Raw genomic sequence first — 20,885 nt, forward strand, 5'->3', positions numbered from 1 at the left:
GTAAAATTCTTGGAATTAATAAAAATTCTATGAAATACACGGTCATTTACCTTTTAATCACTTTTCCAGAAATCTCCAAACATTCTTCATTATGCCTACGTGACTAATCAAGGTCAAACGACATTCCTGAATACAATAGAAAACTTTTAACGCACACCTGTGTTCTACCTTTCCCCAAACAAACAAACAGGCTTTTCTTAGAAATTCCAAAACAAACTTGTGCCTACGTGACTAATCAAGGTCGAACTACTTCTCTGTCACAATAGAAAATATTTAACGCACACCTGTGATCTACCTCTCCCCCAAACAAACATAAGCTTTTCTTAGAAATTCCAAAACAAACTTGTGCCTACGTGACTAATCAAGGTCAAACTACTTTTCTGTCACAATAGAAAATAATATAAACAATCAATAAAATATAATAAAAAATAAAACATCTATTGTATACAAATATCGTCAAGGTTAAATAACATTCCTGTAAACAATAGACCTATTGTCAAATAACCTTGTCTCAATGCCAGATGAATCAACTCGCTCTCTGATTGGTTAAACTACCTTAACGTATATCCACTACTTAGCTATATGCAATTATTCAAAGACTTACAGTTAGTAATACACATTGTGTTGATTTTTGGTTTGGTTTGTTTTAGTTTAACGTCTCACGATTATGCTAAGGCGGATAAAGGAGACGTGGAGTTACTAATCATAGTGTAACCCGACAAACTTCGGTCGTTGAACATTACCGCCACCGGGAATCGAACTCGGGACCATGCGAACCAAAATCAAGCGTACTAACCATTACAGCAAATGGGGGTTCCTACATTGTGTTGATTTAAATAATTGAGTCAGTGTTGCCAGATCCGAAGATCAAAAAGTAGCGTGTCTGTGCTCCAAAAGTAGAGGATATGAACTATTTGTAGCCCAAATATATAGAAATGAATTATTTGGCAACTAATGACTGGTACCAGGGCCGGCGCGAGGGGGGGTCGAGCCGTGCCATCGCCCAGGGCGGCACGTCTAGTGGGCGGCAAAATTTGAAAAAGAAAAGAATACTATTAAAATATAAGGTTTCGTAATAGTCCAACATGGAAAATAAAATTGTGTTTCCTGAGAATGTAATTAAACTTACTTCACTCACATTCAGGAAAATACTCACTCAGGAAATTCAGAGCATTCTCCCTCATTTCCAATTATCAAATTACTAGCCACAGGTATCTCGTTCAAGATTTCCCTTGCAGCGGCGTAGATAAGATTGTCAAGTGTCTTTTATATTTTTTCTATTCAGCAATATTCTAACGGTCCACTCCAAGTACGCAAAAGGTACACTCCCATTTGAGACAGGCCGTTCTAGCCTACAGCACCTACAGACATTTAAGTTCTAGCAGCGAGCTTTTAACCAATTTACAAATTGTTCATTATCGTATCTTATCAACAATACACACACACATATATATATATATATATATATATATATATATATATATATATATATATATATATATATATATATGGTTTTTATATTTAAGCAATACAAGCTTGACAGCGTCATGGCCGAACACATTAAAAAAGCCATGGGACGACAAAATAAATACCACCATTAGTAAGGAAAAGATGTCCAAAAAAATTTTATTCCAATTCTTAGTAAGTAAATTGAAAGTAAAATACTGCTTTTGTTGAAAGCTGCAACATATTATACTATAATGCTAGACTGTACACCAAATATTTCTGGTACAGAGCAAAGGATCGTTCGTTTTGTACAAATTACATACAGTAATGGAGAATGGCTTGTAAAAATTTGCGAACATTTTCTTGGTTTCGTATCAGTAAAAGACATCACTGGTCTAGAACTAACAGAAGTAATAATTAAACAGCTAAAAGAAATGAACTTCTATCGAAGATATGAAGGGCCAAAGATGTGACAATAGTTCCAATATGAAAAGCAAAAATAAATTCCCAAGCCTTCTATGTTCCTTTACTAAATTTTGTCGTTAACGTCTCAGTCCACCGTTTCATTTTTTTTGTATAGTTAAAAAAAAAAAAAAAAATATGATTTTTTTTTCTGCGTCAGTTCAACGTTGGGCCATACTGAAGGAACATATTAGCAGCCTCACTTTAAAACCATTCATCATCACAAGATGGGAGAGCCGAGTTGATGCTCTGACTCAACTTAGATATCAAATAGAGGTCTATGATACCTTATTTTAAATAAGTAACGACAATAGAATAGATAGAATGATCGCCCATGATGCTCTGTGTATAGCAAACCAGCTGCGTGGCTTTACTTACCTGTGCTCACTCGTTATCTGGTATGACTTTTCACTCCACATAAACATAGTAAACAAAAGTATCCATGTGTTGGATGCAGTCGGGTTTCTTCAAAATATATCTAAGTACTTTGAGAGGAGCAGAAATTATGCAAAGTTTAACTTTACTTAGTTGATGCGATGGAGTTGGCATCAGCATTAGATATGGATGACCCACAGATAGGTAATGCAGTGCAAGCTCGAAGTCGAAAGAAGAAGAGGCGATTTCAGTACGAGCCAGAGGATGAAGCTATTGAAGATCCACATAACAAAATACAAGATCGATTTTTATTACAAACTTCTAGACGTGATTGTGTTAGCTTTAAGAAAAAGGTTTGAGCAAATTAAACATCACTGCGAGTATTTCGATTTTCTTTACGATATAAGTAATCTGAACGATATGCCACCTGAGCTTTTGTCTGAAAAGTGCCTGCATTTTAATACGCGAAGAATCGAAAGATATTAACCCCAGTGATTTGAAAGACGATTTGAAACTATTAACCGCTATAATTAAGCCTAAAAGTTCACCAAAAGAGACTAAAATTAATTAAGAAATATGACTTTTTGCTCCCTATGTCAGTGTTGCAGTTATGATTTTGTTTACCTTACCAGTAACCGTGGCAAGTTGAGAAAGAAATTTTTAGAAACTTACTCTAAGCTTATTAAAAACTATCTACGTTCTCCCATATCTCAAACACGTTTAAGTGGTCTAGTGATAATATCAAGGGAACATTAATTAGCTGAAACATAGGACTACGCGAATGTGATAAAGGAATTTGCTCATACCAAAACAAGAAAAGTTTTTTCAATTAAAGTATGTTAAATTTGTGTATTTCCATTGTGTTTTAGTACATTATAAGTCAAGCTAATTACTTACTTTTGCCGTAATATTTGATTCACTATATTATCTTTTTGCTCCATGCTATATGGGAAACACCTTTTGATATAAAATAAGATTAAAAGTTAAAATTCTTAGTCGGACTAAAGCATATATTTATACTGTATGCCCTGCTGTATATCACGTACAGCGAAATCGAGCATACTGAATATTGTGACATGTATGGAGTCGTTTAAATATTACGTAAGCATTCGAGAGAGGTAGTTCAATTTTTTGTTTAATTTTGCTTTTCATATATGATTTTAAATATGGTATCTTACTTTTCTTAATACCTAAACGTCTTCTGTCAAAATAAGGTTTGCGGATTAAAGGGGCAGCATTTGAAAGTACCGCCCAGGGCGGCAAAACTGCTAGCGCCGGCCCTGACTGGTACTAATGAAATAATGTTTAAAATAGACCGAAAAATGTGATGGACATATTGCAAGACGAAATTATGATCGATAGACGAAAACAATTTTAGATTGGATACCACGTGACAAAAACAGCCTAGGAAATGTCCGCATACAAGAAATTGTGACAAGATCAGGAACCACTGGGGAGTAACCTGGAAAAGAATTACCCAAGATGGAAAGTTGTAAAGAAAACTTGGGAAGACTTCATCCAGCAGTGGATTGATAATGATTGATTATGATGATGGTGATGATTTTATATCGAGATCTCAGAGGTAAACTAAACCAAGTCATAATTTCGTAATTTTACAGGAGAAGCGAAAAATCGGTTCCTTAACTAAGATCTATAATACTGTTTTTCAAACTATACTAAGTAGCCATCTATTTAAGAAAGTATTCTAACTCAATTTGACCAAAAAGTGACTTTGCATAGTCTACCATTAATGTTCATATATATATATATATATATATATATATATATATATATATATATATATATATATATATATATATATATATATATACTGTATAAATTTACTAGGTAAGTTAGGGTAAAATTGGATCCAAAATTTAATGAAAGTCATAAAGCGAAAAAATATATATATATATATTTTTGACTATTTAATACTTCATGTTGCTGCAAAACTACGAAAATGAATACAAAAGAAAACTAGAATGTTAAGAATCACTTGTTTTGGCGAGAGAGAGAAAATAGATACAGCTAGCTCGAATTACCTATATACTTATATAATATGTATGTTCATGTTTCGCAAGTAATTTTCAATCAATATAAAATGTCAACGTAATGAACGCACGATTGGTTTTCTCAAATAAAGATCACATGCACCGCTAAGAGCTCAGGAATAAGCTTAATCTATGTTACGGCAGTGGATATACGTATGCGTATGTAATGCATTACAACTTTAGGAACTTGTATAAAAATCAGAATGTACTTAAATTTAGACGCGAACTATGCGAAACATCTGACTTTAAATCTAACTTGTTTCGTGATGCAACCCGAGGCCACACATAGCAAGGATGAGTGCCGTAGCTCCCACCACAATGTTCAGGAATTTCGTGTTATAAAGTGTCAATTAAACACGTAGATGTGAAACGGTAATAAAGCATTTGACCAATTTTTAAAAAAATATATTGTAGTAATAATTTACCCTATTTGTTCAGATAATGAACGTTATATTATGTTTTTAAAATGACAGTCAAAACAGAATGTATTGGATAATAAATGAGAAATTGTAAAATTTCAATTCTGGTACGATTAAATACATTCATACTGCTATGTGTTGCGTTATCCGTTAGAATGTATTGAACAATTCTTATTCTAACGAAGGAAATAAACTACTGTATAGTACTGAAGTTAATTTAATAGAGTTTAATTGTATAGGCAGTACTGGGGCCATATAAGAAAGTCTTTTGCTGAAAGTGAAATATGGGTTACTATTAGAATTTTATCCCAGATATGATATACCCACTGATGGTTGAAACTGGAATACACGCATGGAAGGCATCAGCACTAGCAAATTAGCTCTGAAGAAGTACAACATACTATAATTCTAAGTCAAGAATAAGGCCAAAAATAAGAAGCAGAAACGTCAGACTTTACAATAACAATACTTTTACAATTTTAATTTCAACTATTTATTTCGAGACTTTCGAGACGAGACCGAGACGAGACCGAGATTTGGCCTTCGAGACCGAGACCGAGATCGAGACAAGCATTTGTTGACCGAGACGAGACCGAGACCGAGACGGCGATTTTTGACTCGAGACGAGACCGAGATCGAGACAGCTATTTTTAAACCGAGACGAATTATTTTAATTTTTAAATATATGGTTTTTATATTTAAGCAATACAAGCTTGACAGCGTCATGGCCGAACACATTAAAAAAGCCATGGGACGACAAAATAAATACCACCATTAGTAAGGAAAAGATGTCCAAAAAAATTTTATTCCAATTCTTTTGCTGAAAGTGAAATATGGGTTACTATTAGAATTTTATCCCAGATATGATATACCCACTGATGGTTGAAACTGGAATACACGCATGGAAGGCATCAGCACTAGCAAATTAGCTCTGAAGAAGTACAACATACTATAATTCTAAGTCAAGAATAAGGCCAAAAATAAGAAGCAGAAACGTCAGACTTTACAATAACAATACTTTTACAATTTTAATTTCAACTATTTATTTCGAGACTTTCGAGACGAGACCGAGACGAGACCGAGATTTGGCCTTCGAGACCGAGACCGAGATCGAGACAAGCATTTGTTGACCGAGACGAGACCGAGACCGAGACGGCGATTTTTGACTCGAGACGAGACCGAGATCGAGACAGCTATTTTTAAACCGAGACGAATTATTTTAATTTTTAAATATATGGTTTTTATATTTAAGCAATACAAGCTTGACAGCGTCATGGCCGAACACATTAAAAAAGCCATGGGACGACAAAATAAATACCACCATTAGTAAGGAAAAGATGTCCAAAAAAATTTATTCCAATTCTTAGTAAGTAAATTGAAAGTAAAATACTGCTTTTGTTGAAAGCTGCAACATATTATACTATAATGCTAGACTGTACACCAAATATTTCTGGTACAGAGCAAAGGATCGTTCGTTTTGTACAAATTACATACAGTAATGGAGAATGGCTTGTAAAAATTTGCGAACATTTTCTTGGTTTCGTATCAGTAAGGGCCAAAGATACCAAAAATAAGGCCAAAAATAAGAAGCAGAAACGTCAGACTTTACAATAACAATACTTTTACAATTTTAATTTCAACTATTTATTTCGAGACTTTCGAGACGAGACCGAGACGAGACCGAGATTTGGCCTTCGAGACCGAGACCGAGATCGAGACAAGCATTTGTTGACCGAGACGAGACCGAGACCGAGACGGCGATTTTTGACTCGAGACGAGACCGAGATCGAGACAGCTATTTTTAAACCGAGACGAGACCGAGACTGTACAAAGTCTCGTCTCGTCTCGTCTCGATACCATCCCTACGTTCGATAGACTTTTAAAAACCGCAAAGCGTGGGGTCAAAAAAAATCATATCGGTCACCGTATTGAAAATGGCGGCCAAGGCATGTGCCTGTATCAAATAAAACGTCCAGTATCATTAGTGAGAAAACGGTTGAAGATATATGAACATAATAAAAAGTGAAACAGGAAAATGGTATGCGATACGTTGAGTAGGGCCGCCTTTCATGGGACCCAGGGCCCAACTGTGAAATTTTAAACGATAACATAGGTCGCGTGATATTCCTTAAACACTAAACAGCGTTGTGGTACAACATTTTTTATTAGATCATCGTTTTGAAATTTGCTGTCGAAACATGATCCATGTATCAGATAAAAAGTCCAGTACCACTAATATCAAAACGATTGGAGATAAATTAACATAATGTAACTAGTATAAACAATCACAGAGGGTATTTATTATTCCACGGCTCGAGAACAATGCGGCAAAGAAAAAGATGATTAAAATAAAAGTGATTTAATGCAAAGGAGGAAATCTAATATTGCTGCAACCTCCCTCCTCTAAAGTGGGAAGGAATGGTGAAATTGCAAAGGAGGACTTCAGTTTATTATTATTATTATTATTATTATTGAACCTTCGCAATAAATTTATCTGAAATGTGTTGTTATAAGAGATAGATGTCTCTGTAATGAGAAAAAGTAGGTAAAATTCGTGTTAAATGGTACCTTCCATTTTTATTGCATGCAATGATTTTATGCGAAAATTAATCAACTGGAATGTAAAAAAAAAAAAAATGTAGAACATTGCAGTTTTTGCAATGGGAACGAGGTATCGCTCTTCCCATGTTTCCATTTAAAATGTTGAATTTGCCTCTAGGCCCCCGGGAGTTTGTGCGACAATACCATTCGATGTGTCCCATGACCTTTCCTATTTCAGTTTTTGTTCGGTTCATTTATCATATTAACAATACTGGACGTTTTATCTGATACAGGAACCATGTCTTGGCCACCATTTTGAATACGGAGACCGATATGAAAAATATTTTGGCATTACGCTTTTTAGTTTTTAAAGATCTATTGAAATGAAAATGAAATGAAATCTTTGAGTTTTACGTCCCACGATTATGCCGGTTAGTATTAGAGCTAAAGGTAGTAGCTAAAGGAGACGGTGATGATGAATAATGAATAAAATGGTGGAATGAAGAAAGTGGGAGGAAACGGGAGAACCCCGAGAAAACCCACGCACACGGTGTTTGTCCACCACAAAGTTCACTTGGCGGGGTCTGGGATCGAACCCGGGACTCCAAGCACCAGAGGTGAGCGCTCTACCACTGAGCCACCGCGGCCCAAAGATCTATCGAACGAGGTATCACTCGCCCCATTTTTCTATTTAAAATTTTAATGTTGGACCCTGGACGCTCCTGAAGCGTGGCCCAGGGAGACACCGCGACAACACCATTCGATGTGCCCTATGGCATTTCTTTTTCGAGTTTTTGTTATGCAGGTGCGGATCCAACGGGGGCTACAGCCCCTTTGGATGCTGAGATAAACACTAGATAAAACGGGCTTCAATCCTGGTTTACAGTGGATAAAACGGCACATTATGGTTTAGCCCCTCCCTTGATTATATCCTGGATCCGACATATATATATATATATATATATATATATATATATATATATATATATGTGTGTGTGTGTGTGTGTGTGTGTGTGTGTGAGTGTGCGTGTATGTGTGTGTGTCATAGAGACGAAAGTATTCAAATATTCCACTTATAGTAATGAGTAAATTTCTTTAGAAGGAAAAAAATCTCGGAATTAATTTCAACATAGCTGTACTTGTCGGAAAATTCCTGCAAATAACAGTGTCTGAATTTCTGTTGAAATAAAGCGATATGTTAATTCGTCACTTCACCTACTTACGTCACTGGGTCTAGAACATGACACGGCGAAGTTCATTGTCTAGAGTCACGATAAGTAAGATCTTTCTATGACTCCGCACAGATCTGTCTTCGTTTCATGTTTAAGATGTCGGAATATATAAGGTTCTTGGAGAAGAGTTTAAATTATGCAAATAGATCCCAAGAAGAGCAAGACAACTATTGTGCTAACTATGTAAGCAACACAACAAAGATGAATTCATCTGCTGAGAGGTAACAAAGATGTTTGTTCTGTAACAAACAACGATATATCATCAAATATAGTGGATATATATATATATATATATATATATATATATATATATATATATATATATATATACAGAACTGAAATGCTTTTTTTTGCATGGGGAGAATATGCTTCGCCCTTAGGATATGTCTTTCAATGACAAGTGTAATGATAAAATTATATAAAATACTCTATATTTGACATAAACTTTGAAACATTCCATCCCCTAGGATACGTCCTTTAATCAAATTGATATTATTATTTAGACAGAAAAAGGGTTACAGTGGATACTAACTGCGTTTCAAATGTCACTTTAAACTGGTAAATCGTTTCTCCAGTCCAAAAAAAAACAATGAATTCAACACTGATATCGGTCTTAGGCATTTTATTTCACTCTCCTCATGCCCATGGAAATTAACTTAGACTTCAACGATACCGGGAGTATGACTACTCCAGCACACAAATCAAAGCGTCTATCAGTAGACAAAAATCCTCAGAAGAAGGATTGGGCGACAATCATCCGCATCTCTTCGCCTGTTTCCACAATAAACAGAAATGTAGAGGGTTTAACCAGTACGTCCTTTTTTGGATCAAAGTACATTTAAATAAACACACAACAGAAATGGAAGTAGATTCATTTCATTATTTGCTTATATTCGCCTTTCACATGATATGTTTCTTTGTGCACGATATGTATGTTGTGTTGCAATATTTCTGGCACTGATAGGAACCATTCTTGTGATCTGAGCTTCGCTATTAACTAGACAACTGTAGTTAGCATATTTAATCATGAAAGATTATTAACGTGTTTCAAATTGGCATTATAAGATAAAAGCAACAACAACCTAATTGATCATATTAATAACGAATGATGAGGAAAGTATGTACATGAACAACGACAAGTTCTTATGAAAATTAATGACATTATTTTTAATGTGTAGCTGACAGCTGATCTATGGCACTAATTTATTTGGTCAGCAGAATTAATATGCACAAAACTATCCAGTTTACACTTCATGCTACATCGAATATCTCCTATGGGAGAGCAAAGAGAAGATGAGTATGTGGTAATGTCGAAGACTAATGACAAAGAAAAAAAAAGCCTAATAACAAAGAATGCGTAATTTCACTCGAAGTTCAACAACTAATAATAATTACTGCACTTAGTTGGACTTTCTACTACTATATGCTCGTATCAATCACGTTTGCGACAAAAGACAGGCTACAAAATCACACACATAAAACAAACATGCATACACAGTTGTTATTGTGGAGTAAGAAATCATAGCCATTTAATTTTTTGAGCGACAACTACTAGTTTAATCAATTTTAAAAGACGCATAACCAACTTTATTCAACGTTTAGCATAAATCTAGAAAGACCTATTTACATTAAAAAAAAAAAAAAAAAAAAAAAAAACTACAGACCACAAAGATCATTTTGAATAATCTTTGAATAATTCTGTAGTATTTTATTGAATTATTACACTGCTTGCGAAGTGGAATATCAACTGCAAAATAACATTTCTGTAAATCTGAAATTGTACCAGTATCTCAGAATAACACTATATGGAAAGTACACATGCAAAAAATAGCTTTCTTCCCAAAAACATTATGATGAATCGGGAACCTAGGTAATTTCTTAGAAAATACAGTTTGTTGAACTAACTTAGATACAAAGGAGCAAGCAAGGAAGTTCTTTATTTCATTTGCACTTTCATTCAAATTCTACACTGCTGATCAAAGGTACGAAAAAAAAATCCATATATGAAATTATACAGTAACATATTGAACTTGTCAAGTTCAGAGGAAAGAAATAAGAAGTTTGGTGTGGGCTACCACACTAAATTTTCTCCCCAAATTCCTGAGAGATGTGTTAAAACATTTCATAGTATTGCTCTGATCATCGAATTGTGGGCGCTGCAGAACATATGCCTGCACCATTCAGTTGAAGTGTAGCCACTTATACACCATACCCTGCCGTACAAATTGAGTGACTCAATATTTTTTCCTTAGTGTTGCAATTTTCGCAAACAACAGAGTGTGTCCTTTTTAAGAAACTTAATCACAGTAATTGCTACTGTGGGGCACATTAGCAACACTGAAAGACACGAATATACTTAGATTTATGCTATAATAATAATAATAAATTGATTAAGCCAATAAAGTTGCATATATTTTATATTATGTGTACATGATAGTTGGATCCTACTTTTAGATACGGACTAAATCGTTATCTCGATGAGTGACAAGTAGTATTGAAATTTGTTTGGGATTGAATTATCAACGAAGTACTCCTTTGAAACAAGTACTGAATAAGTGATTGTTACTACATAGAAAACACTCTTTCCTCTGCAGTAGGTGTTCACCAGAATATATCACACTTCAATTTTAAGATATTATGCTTAATGCAGTCTTTGTTAATCATCTTAATTATTTGGCTGGTATTCTGGTATTGGAAATTGTCTTGTATTATCAACTTTGTTTTATATTAATGTTCTTTGGAGATTGTTCAATATTAAAGCGCACACACACACACACACACACACACACACATACACACACACACACACATATATATATATATATATATATATATATATATATAGTCTATATATATATATATATATGTGTGTGTGTGTGTGAGAGAGAGAGAGAGAGAGAGAGAGAGTACAAGTATTCTTCAAGTCAGTTCAAGGAATACTTGAATGAGTCAGTTCAAGTATTCCTTGATATCATTCGGAGAAAGCCTCATCTGCTTTAAGCTACATTACGTGTTTTCCTGAAGTCCACTTTACCCACTTCCAAAATGCTGACGAGGAAGGAAATTATAGAGGAGAATAGCATTCTTTTTAAACCATAAAATCTCCAAACACAATGTGTCTCAAAAGTCTCCTGACACAACTCTGCTATTATCAGAGTTGCAACAAAATTAAAAAGGGAAAAGCGTCTCCAAATTTGATGTTGTCAATCTAAAGTGAAGGGCATTAAAAAAAAAAAAAAAAACGGACGAGCCATTTCAGCTGTACTCTTCATGCGCCCAGTGTTAAATGAAAATGGAAATTTGCAATTTACTTGGATACACAACATAACGTGAATGGGGGCATATTTGAAATGGGGGAGGCCATTGACACGTTAGCGTAAAATACAATAACTTCATTCACTTATGTTTTGTGTCCAGGTAAATGGCAACGTTGCATTTTTATTTAACATTGGTCGCATAAAGAATGTACAGTCCAAACGGCCCGTTCGATTAAAAAAAACAATCACTTTAGATTGAAAACATTATATTTTTAGACGGTTTCCCATCTTACATTTTGTTGTAACTCTGCTAATAACATAGTTACTCTGTCAGGGGACTTTTGATACACCCTGTATATGATTATTCTGTAACAACCTGATTTTCACACAACACAATTATTGACTTCAAGTGTTGAGTAATATTGATGGAACTATGGCTTTGTAAATTATCGATGTTATTGTTTGCATAACCTTTACGCAGCATATTGTGTTCAATATCTCAACTAACTTAGGATTCAAACACTGAATCTCATATCCTTTCAAGACAAGTGTGATTTGTGTATGTTTGCACTATATTAGAGTGGTCCTTATTTCTCGACTTGCTAATCTCCCTTGTAACTCAGCGTACCGCCTTTGGCATGGCACTCCCGAGTTCAATTCCTGGTTGTGCCCATGTAGTTCGCATCCCGCGTTAAGATTAGGCTATTTATTTTGGATTTAGATTAACCTTGAGTAGGTCATTTGTTTGTATGTTGAATTGCATTTTGTTCGACTGAATTGATTAGTTGTGGGATCTTGATCAAATGAGTGCTTATAAAATTAGTCATACAACCTGCTAGAGGTCAAAAGTCACTGTTACACACGTTTATCATTGCATTTTTTTTTACACCGGGAGTTATACAAATATGACAATTTGTACGGTTAATGGTCGATATTTCACAAAGTTGGTTACCGCACCATACCTAAACATAGACATCCAATAAGAAGGATATCATATTTTGACCTTCGAAGCTGTCATCCTTGGTATTATTGACCTTGCTTTAGTGTTATACAAAACTTCGGACCTTCGTTTATAGTTCTGTGGATTTTTTCTTTCCTAGAGCTTACCGTTTCTCTGCAACACGAAAATGAATTGTACAAGGATTTTCGGAGTATATATATATAATATGCGTCTGTGTGTGTGTGTGATATCTTGCCCAAGTGGGTTAAAATCCTCAGGGGGTTAAAATGCTAGAAAGTGTTTTACATTTCTTCATAGATGTGAGAAAGTATATTGTAAGATTTCAGTTTGGTAAACCGAAACGACTACATTGGATGAATTTAAGTCTGTAAAAAAAGTAATAATGTTCTAATACTTCTGGGTTCTATTCTTAGTGGGGATTATAATCTCAGGTACAAGATTCAAGTAGTCGTTTCGATCCCACACGAAGTAGAAGTTCGAATTTTATGGTTTATCTTCAGTGCTGAAACGAAATTAAATTTCAATCTATGCATATGTTGCATTGTTCTGATTATTAGCATCCAATAATAATAATAATAATAATAATAATAATAATAATAATAATAATAATAATAATAATAATAATAATAATAATAATAATAATACTTTCATATCGCAAATCAAATCTGCAGAAATATTGGAAATTCATGGTAGGTCAATAGTGTAGTTCGGCATTGTCACATTTATAATACCAATGGTTTGTCTTTCTGATTTAAATAACCTGGTGGAGAACATCATGTCCGTGGGTTTTCTCGGAGTACGCCCGTTTCCTCCCACTTTCTTATTCCATCAGTTCTTCCATCATCATCCACTTGCCTTAATCATCGTCTCTCCCGTAGCCTAAAGGGCACAACCCTGGGACGGGGTGATTAAAACAACAACAACAACAACAACAACAACAACAACAACAACAAACTGCAGGTTTCCACTAGATACTTTCATGTATTTTCTTACGATTTTAATATTTCTTCCTGCTCTAATCTTCAGAAAATTTACAAACCAATTAACTAATGAAGTAACCTTACTTTTATTTACTTCCATTTGTGTACGAAGAATTAATATTATCACTGATTCTTAATATTTATTTTATGCCCTAGAAAATGTTCTCAATGGATGAACATTAATATATAATTTTATTTCTTTCTTTTAGGTAAGTTGAAAGATAAGTCTAATTTCCATAGTGATTGGTAAGTTAATCTCGTTTGATTATTTTATTGATAGACACAGAATGAAAGTGAAATGTATTGACACTAATGACTTACTGGAATATATATATATATATATATATATATATATATATAATAGGGTGGTCCTTAATTTTTGGTTTCCGAATTTCTTTGCGCCCAACCCCTAAATTGGTTCCATGTCGGACCAAATTAATCTGTGAAAAAAATGGGCTCAATCGAAGAATATTTAACCGACCCCCAAGCGACCTACATATCTGAATGCATTTACAATGTATAGTATATGGCAAAAGTTTGTAATATACTCTTGCAACTTAAAAATGGCTGAGGGAAAGGAATCATATTTTGGATAGAAGTTGTAGAAGTAGGTTCATACCTGTTACTGAGTAGTGACCGAGATGAGGCCACCATCTTGGATTCGGGCACAAAATTTTAAATAGAAATTACCTCGTATGATATATCATTTTGAAATAGCTTTTGACGACAAACAGACGTCTGCCTTTATTTTCCACTTATCTCTGAACATGTAATAATTATCAACTATGGAAAATAAAAGCTCCAAAGTAATAAAACTTAATATTCTGTGAGTTTATATCTCTGTACGGGCTGCATTATTATAAGGTTGTTGAATAGTTTCCCTTATTTGAATTAAACCATGCCCATCTACTTGGAAAGAAGATGTGAACTTCCAACGTGGGTTGAATATATTGAAAAATATTGTGGTGGTGAATGATGTTTCAGAGAGAGGTGTGAAACTGTTACAAGAATACGGGAATATTTTAACAAAGGACGAAAAAGAGAAACAATACATATTGCAGATAGTCAGTGAACACAGAAAAAAGTATCCAGATGCTAAAAAATTGGCTTAATGATGCAGTAGAATTTGCCTAGTTATCCACAGCCTTCAGCTTTCTTTTATTATCATTTTAAACATTTATTATATTATTTATGTAATTTCATTTCATTTCATTTCAATATAGGCTGGTGTGTATTTCGACGGATGTAATTATATAACAACATATATAATCATTTCCTTATTACATGTATTTAATAGTTTATTAATATTTCAGTAAGCTATAAAGAAAAGAAACAATATTGAAAGATAATAAACTATTATCTCAAAGCTAAAAAGAATTAAATGACCAGAGATAAGTTGAAAATATAGGAAAATATGTTTTTAGAATGAAAGGTTATTCGAAAATGATGTCACAAAACATCATTTCCATTTAAACTTTTGGGTCCGAATACAAAATTGCGGACTTCAAAATGACCGCCATCATGCTATTTCTCAGGGTCAGATGTGGACTACTTCCAATCCCTGTATCCAAGATTTGGTCCCTTTCCCTTCAGACGCTTTAAAGTAAGAAGGGTTTATTCCAGACTTGTCCTATATATTAACATATTGGATATGCATTCAAACTTTAGGTCGCTTGAGGGTCGGTTAAATATTCTTGGATTGAGCCCATTTTTTTCATGGATAAATTGGGTCCGACATGGAGCCAATTTAGGGATTGGGAGCAAAGAAATTCGGGAAAAAATTTCGCCATGTAATTAAGGACCACCCTATATATATATGACAACACTAAACAAACTCAGATATGTAGCTCAAACTTACATATGCAATGGACATCTCCAATGATTTTTTCATTGTTCTAAAAAAAATGAGAGCTAGCTGATTAAGGAAATCACCTCCGTTTGTTAATGCGATGGTTCTAACTAGTCAACATTTGCGACTGAATATGGTCCGCTACTCGTGCGCTTAAAACAACGACCACCATGTTTGTACTTTATACGTCGATACAGGTGAAAATGTCTGCGCTGCTCACTGTGAAAACGGCTTAGTGAAAGCTCAAGGAAATTAATACCTGAAAAAAATCCTAACTAAAAATAACCTAAATTCTTTACTGAGTTAACACATGAACATACAAACTTAAGATGATAATAATGTTCATGAGCATTCCGAGAATTTACCATTACCAACTAATTTACACATTAGCAATATTATTTGGTCTAGGAATTAATTCGTGCGGTTGGTACGCACACATTGAAGCTGTAGTACAAACACAAAATACATAAATACCTTAAGAAAAATATTGTCCATCGCTAGCCACCACTTTTGCCCATCTGTCAGGCAATGTACGGATTCCGTGGCGAAAGAAGTCCTCATCCTTGGAAGCGATCCAGTCAGAGACCCATGTTTCGATATCTTCTGAAGAAGTAAACCGCTGTCCAATCAAATCGTTGTTCATGCAATCGAACAAGTAGTAGTCCGAAGGAGCAACGTCTGGTGAATACGGCGGGTGGGGTAAAACTTCCCATCCGACATTTTCTAAATAGGTTTTGACCGGTTTTGCGACATGTGGGCGAGCGTTATCATGTTGAACAATAAGTTTATCATGTCTGTTCTCCCATTCTGCTCGTGTTCTGGCCAGAGCTTGCTTCAAACGCATTAATTGTCGTCGATAAAGTTCTCCATTCATAGTTTCACCCGGTTGCAGCAGCTCATAGTACACCACACCTTTCATATCCCACCATATGCACAGCATAACCTTTGCACAGTGAATATCTCGTTTTGGTTGTGATGGACCTGGTTCACCTGGTTTCACCCAGGCCTTTTTTCGTTTAGGGTTCTCGTAATGGATCCACTTCTCATCACCCGTAATAATTCGATGCAGAAACCCCTTTCTGCTCTGTCGTTGAAGCAGCAATTCGCAAATGGTTTTTCGTCTTTCAACGTCTCTGTCTTTCAATTCATGTGAAACCCAATGTGATATCTTTTGAATCATTCCCATGGCTTTCAAGCGTTTGGAGACTGTTGTTTGATCAACGCCTAATGCTGCTGCAAGTTGTTCCTGCGTTTGACACGAATCCTGCTCGAGCAATGCTGTCAATTCTTCGTCTTGAAATTTTTTTGGCTGTCCAGCTCGCTCTTGGTCTGCCAAGCCGAAATCACCACTTCTAAACCGTGCAAACCACTTCTGACACGTTCGCTCAGCTAGAACATGGTCACCATACACTTCCACCAAAATACGATGACTTTCAGTCGCACTTTTCTGCATGTTAAAGTAATGCAGCAGGACACCCCGCAAAAACACTTTATCAGGCACAAATTGCGCCATGTTCACTTAACTACAAAGTGGTGTTGTTGACGCTTTAATCCACTGCCCTATACTACGAACGATACGCGATGACAGGGGTTTGCAACACATGTGTGGATACACGGAACTGTGGGACGCTCCGTTCGTTGCGCCATCTCTTGTCCACCCGCACGAATTAATTCCTAGACCAAATATTTCACCATAATATTTTCGCGCTATATAATACGACAGTGTTGGGTAAGTTACTTGTAAAAATGTAACGCGTTACAAGTTGCTTTACTTTATCTTAAAATGTAACGCGTTACTAACGCGTTATTTGCCCCAAAAGTAATTGTTACTTTACTTTGAAAGTAACGCGTTACTAACGCGTTACTAACGCGTTACTTTTAGTTCCGAAGCTTTAAAAGTGTGAAAAAAATATGACTTTAATTTTCCGTACTACTATTACTACCGCTATTATTATTATTTTTATTATTATTATTATTATAACAACACTGTGTATAAAAATGAAAGATAGGCGGTTTGTATTTGAATACTAAAAAGCTAGTTGATTGCCAACATCGGTAGTCGTGAAGTCTAGGAGTCAAGGACATTGTTCACGAGCTTCTGAATTTGGGTTGAGGGTCTAGGTTGAGTATTCGTGCTCGAGACAAACACTGTTAAAAGTTATAGGACACTGGCCAAGTATCTCCAAAACTGCTTGGCCCGGGTTAGAATTGTCAACGACTCGAGCAGTTCGGCTCACAGCTCATTCACTATCGACCCGAACCTAGAAGTAGGCTGAGCAACAGCTCACCCAACCGACTCGGCTAGAGCCCTCGGCTCAGTTGAGCCGAACCGAGAAAATGGCTCACCCCTACCAAGCCAGCTTGAGCCGATGGTTCACCCCAAGTGATCCGGCTCGATCCATCTTCTCAGTTGAGCCGAGCCGAGCTGAGCTTGTTATAAAAATTCTCTTGTGGTCTTGCTATCGAGACGAGACGAGATGCGAGCAGTGTCCCCTCTCGTGAGACACACTAAAAGTATTCCATATTACTGTTTAGCTTGCATTTATCATGGCTTTCGTTTTCCAGTGTAATCAGTCCATGATTTCAAAACGTCTTAAAACGAACGAGCCATTTATCAAACTCGGCTGGACTCTAAACTCGGCGCGAAAAACTGAATCGGCTCGGAACTTGACTCGAGGATATTGCCCTTGACTTGACTCGAAACTCAATTTGAATTCGAGTCGAGTCGAGTTTTAGCTTGACTTATGCTCATCCCTATGCGTTAGAAAAAATGGTTGCTTATTATTATTCTGCTAAACTAATTATATAACAATAACAATGTTATGTAAAATTAAAAATACAGAATATAGAGAAATATTACACTACTCTATAATCAACGGGACTCTAGGATAAGCAAACTGATCTGAAAGAACTCCAATATTACATACCATCAGTAAACTATTTTCTAGTAATAAAGTAGGCCTGCTCATCAGAACACAGTGTATTCATATTAACCCCTTACTGTAAATCGTTAATTATGGCATCCTAGTTGTTGATAAATATTTTCCGCCGGAGCACTTCAGACACTTTACTTTTAAATTCTGTCCGACATCATCCTCATCTCTTAAGAAAAAAGTATTCTTTCAAATGTTCGAACGGTAAAATATTTTCGTTCACCATCTTTATAAAAACAACATTAATCAAAGTAAAATAGACTACCGGTATTATTGCACTCCTAGTTCACTCACTGAATGTATTGATTTGGAGCTGTCAAAATCTACGACAAAATCTTCCAGGTGCTTGCAATCAGTACACATGATTTCCATAAGGCTGTCCTCATCTTCAAAAAACAGCAAGTGGCACTACGAACTTATCTCTTTCTCTGTGTGTCTGTGACTATCGGTCACTGACATACGTAGTTCATGCTCGATTGTTTCATTCTGAGAAATTCACTTACAGGAAAGGAACATTTGTTTCCGATACTCATCCGAAATGTAACGCGAAAAAAGTAACGCAAACTAGTTACGTTACTTAAAAATTTGTAACGCGTTACCGATACAGTTACTTTGGGAAAAATGTAACGCGTTACTAGGAAACGTTACGTAAAAAGTAACGCGTTACAAGTAACGCGTTACATGCGTTACGTTACTTCCCAAGACTGTAATACGATTATTATAGCATTAAGATAAGAACAGTTGTAGCAATGGTGCGGGGCTAATATGCACAGTGCATAGTAGAAAAAAAAAAATGAAAGGAACTAATAGGGTATTTTTAAAAGGGCTTTTTGGTACAGAAAGTGCTTATTTGTAGCCGTAGTATAATAGCATGGAGATTCACGACAAAGCTTCAAAATAAATAAAAGGCATAATATGGTGGCTTAGATATTCTCAATCTGCGCATTACTTAATGTGAACTGATATAGTAGTTAGACTCCTAATGTTTCTGGTGTAATAAAATAGTAAAGTAATCATGATTAAGTGTACAAATATCTAAAATATCTGTAATGATAGAACATTACAAATGATCTTCAAAATATTTCAATCCAGGAAAATAGGTCTTATTAACACGTTACTTTTATATACTGTAAGTATATTACTTATTTTGCCACTTTCCCTTACACTATACTATTAAAATTATTTGTATTTTTCAGTAAGAAACTGCAATATGAAAATATTTCCAGAAGTTTCCAATGAAGCTCACAGAGCGATACCCAGTGTGGAAAAAAATCATGATTTTTTTTTTAAAATCATTTTTGTTGATTTTTTTGATTTAAATCCATTTTTTTGATTTAAATCAAATCTTTTTCTTCGTATAATACAAGTCGCGAACTGAAGAAAAAACATTAGGAATTAGTATTAAATGTTAATTATGTCATTTACGTGAAAGTATTGGGTTTAAATTTTGAATTAATTCCCAATCATTAACCTATTTCAATCCCAAACAATGTTTCTTAAGCATTAAGGAAAAAGTCCAGCAATGTATATCAACATGACACTTTTCTTTTCACGAACGTTACTGATATTTGGCAGGGGCATATTTTTAAACAATTGGAACTAGCTAGCGGCACGAAATCCATATAAAGTACATAAATTTCGCTTAAAACTAACTAACTCACTCTATGACCTATGGAACCCGGAGGTTCAGTGCCATGTTCACAAAAGCTCTCCACTGACTTCTATCCTTAGTCAACTGGATCCCGTTTTTACTTTGTATTCCTATTTCTGCGAGATGCAACTTAATATTGTCCTCCCATCTGCGCCTAGGCTTCCTAATCGTCGTTTTCGGATTGGACTTCCAGTTAAAACTTTGAAAGCGTTCCTACTTTCTTCCATTCTCGCTACATGTCCTGCCCACCTGGGCCTCCAAGATTTAATGACCCTAACAATGTTTGGTAAATGGTATAAATTATGCAGTTCCTCATCATGAAGTTTTCGCCATTCCTCATTTCCGTTCCTTTTGGTTCCGAATATTCGTTTCAGGATTTTATTCTCAATTACTTTGTCTGCGTTCTTCCCTCAGCGTAAGCGACCATGTTTCACAACCATACAGCACAACAGGCATAATTATCGTTTTATATATTTTAAAGCTTCAAAATCCTCGACACAATTCGCGACGATAAGAGATTTTGAACTGAATCATAACACGAATTCCCTGTAGGAATTTTCTGCAGGATTTCCAAAATAAAAAAAAAAATCAAGATGATCAGTTCCAGAAGAAGAAACACTTATGATTGTTAAAAATATGCTTTATGTGACGTGAAAAACAGTTCAAATGCGAGTTGTCAGTGCATTTAAGACATCTATACATAGCAGACACGTTTTTATACTTTTCTG

Source organism: Thermobia domestica, chromosome 6 (assembly GCF_964235325.1).
Source record: "Thermobia domestica chromosome 6, izTheDome1.hap1.1, whole genome shotgun sequence".
Lineage (NCBI taxonomy): Eukaryota > Metazoa > Arthropoda > Insecta > Zygentoma > Lepismatidae > Thermobia > Thermobia domestica.